This window comes from Convolutriloba macropyga, chromosome 2 (assembly GCF_964194025.1).
Source record: "Convolutriloba macropyga chromosome 2, txConMacr16.3, whole genome shotgun sequence".
NCBI classification, from domain to species: domain Eukaryota; kingdom Metazoa; phylum Xenacoelomorpha; order Acoela; family Convolutidae; genus Convolutriloba; species Convolutriloba macropyga.
Window position 1 is genome coordinate 18,063,464 of NC_134469.1, and position 3,042 is coordinate 18,066,505.

Below are 3,042 nucleotides of genomic sequence, written 5' to 3' on the forward strand. Positions count from 1 at the left end.
TATGCAAAGGGAACAGAAAAAACAGACACTCTTCAGCAACTTCTCAAGAAGGACGTTATCAATTTAGAGATTTTATTATGTCCAAAAATTGAAAATTTGAAACTTTTTCACGAGACACCAATTTGTACTTTACATGTTTTAAGCTGTCCTAAGCGACAAAGAAATAAACACTGTGCAAGAAAAAAAGCTACACTTTTTTACCTGTGGCTAACGAATGAATCGACGGTCCGAAAAAGCAGCAACGTCTCTACTATAAGTGAACTTGTCCCCAAATTTAGTGGTTTACAGTTGTATAGCGGATGAAAATCAATTAACAGTTACATTTGTCAAAGAGGAAACAGTTGACAGTCATGGTCAAACTGTACTGATGAAACAGCAAATTGTCTATACTGGAGCTGAAATAGAAGCTTTCAAGAAATACCTTTCGCTTTTGGAGTACTTTCAATTGTACCATGTCTTTGGAAGAGAAAATGCGAAAGCTGAAACTAACCCCTTTACCTATGCCCAAGCGTGCAGTACCAGTTCTGATGTCACTGAACGATAAGAGCCTTCCAGCTGAAATAAGACAAAGAAAAGAAACGAACAACGTACAGTCAATTGTTTTCAGAGACAAAACTGACAGAGTAAATGCGAACTACACCATTACTTTTCTTATGATAATCAAAATTCACAATTTGTAGCTTATGAAATTTATATAATGAAATAACCAAATTTACCTCTTTTTTAAAAAACTTATTTTGAAATGAGTAAAGCAGAGGATCAGTTAGATACGGGCGGGGCAATAACTGACTTGGTGTTTGATGATAATCACCATGAAAGACGATCATGGAGGTTTTATGATTCAAGGATACCACGATCAGAAGTTGCTTTTTTTACACAAGTTTTTTTAATAATTTTTCTCATAATAGTTTCTCGGGTAAAACTTGTGTTTTTCCAGCTGGAATGTGAAGAGTCTATATTTTGGTTTTCTCTTCTTTCTTGTACAGTTGGATACGTTCTTCCCAACCCAAAATTATGAATAAAATCATTTGAACAACTGACCGGTTGTTTATGGACGTTTGCGGTCCGTCATGTTGTGGAAAAACAGAGCTTATTTTCAGAATGTTACTCGAAAGCACTTTTTTTCCAAATTTCCTCTCGATTTTTTATTTCTACTAACATGAACAACCCAAATTTAAGTCACTAGAGGCAAAATTAAACATACAGTTTACTGAACTTTCAAGCTTCGATTTGATATCGGAGCTCGAAAACTGTCTGCTTGTGTTTGACGATTCATGCGAAGAAATTTTCAATGACAAAGAGTTTTTGAAATTGGCTACAGCAGGACGTCACAAAAACAATAGTGTAATATTCGTAAAACACAATTTATTTCAACAAAGTAAATGGTCACGAGCTATTGATCTTAATACAATACACATCATTTTATTTAAATCAGCCCGTGACACTCAACAGATTTGTTTTATTGGTCAACAGCTTAATAACACCCAATTTTTGAAAGATAGCTAAGAGCTAGCAACCAAACAACCCTTTGGTCATTTACTGATCGATCTGGATCCAAAAACATCGGACGTTTTACGTTACTGCTCCAATATTGTTCCACCAGGACCATCCGTTTTTTACCTTCCCCCAGCTGAAGCTGTTATAACGAATTTGAGTAATGAGAGAGAAAGAGCTTTGTATGCTGCGGCGATTGTTAGAGACATCGGACATAAAATCAAAAGAACTAATTATGTTGGCACAAAATAGTTTTATTAAAGTTCTTTTCGAGTGTTTGCTTAATGTTGTCAACGGTAATTTTTCCGTCAAGAAAACTTTAATACAAGGCCAGGAAAATTCATTTAAAAAACTTTTATCAAAACAAACGAGATTAAAAAATAAAAGGCAGATTTTTGCTAAAAACACGGTTCTTTTGAAAGGTATTGCTCTCTCGTGTTACCTTCATCTAAGGAAGTGATAATGTATACTGAAGAATTTATTTTAATTCCCAAAAGAATGTTCATGTCAACACAACCGGCAAAAAGTGAAATCTTTGATAATCCTGTTCACAAACAGAAAGCCACGCAATTGTCTCTCATTAAAAGAAACATGTTTCAAAAATCGGAAAAAAGTGAAAAAGAGGATGGAGCGGTCCAGACAGAACCCACCATAAATGTTGAAACAGTCCATGAGGAAAAAGAGAAATCCATGAGTGATGACAGTGAAATTGAACCTATTGTCAAAAAAAAGTACAACTACCACGTTTCAGTCAATAAAGAGAAATTTGGGAGTGATGAAGAAAAACAAAATCGGAAGAGCAGAAGTCATTCTCAACAAGATATTAGACTCCCCGACGGTATCCATTGAAGATCCAGGTGGTATCATTCATATTGATAACCCACCACTTGGCTTAAAAGCGTCAATTTTTTTGTATAACACACAGCAGTCAACAAAGAAAATTGATATTCAAAAATATTCTAGAGCGTTATTAGCTCTCGAACTTTCACCACATTTAGTGTCGAATACCTATGCCAAACAGATCTTGGAAGCATCTGAAAGCGAAAAAGACATTTTTGCAAGCCCACGAGGACAATCAGGAAGCGGTTATCAAATTACCAACCAAACAAAAACGGTCACAAGAAAAAAGACGGCAAAAGTAAAGACCAAACAGCAAAAATGGTCTTAATTCTTCTGAGAAAAAAACGTTGGACCAACTGTATTTGAAGGGACCTGCATCGTTTGGAAACACAACGCGATTAAAAACCCAAAGCAAATTATCATTTGGTAAAGTTAAGACATACTTGGAAACCAAGCCATCTTTTACAAAATATCGCCCAATTCGTTTACGGTTTCCTAAACTTAAAGTAATAGTAAAAGACATAAATGAAATTTGGTCCGTTGACTTGGATTATGTGGATAAACTAGCAAAATACAACAGAAATGTTAAATATTTATTGGTTGCGGTCGACTGTCTTTCCAGATACCTTCGTGTGGAGCCCTTAAAAACGAAGTATGCAACGGAAACTGCCTCGGCCTTTAAAAAAAGGATAAACAACAAGCAACCAC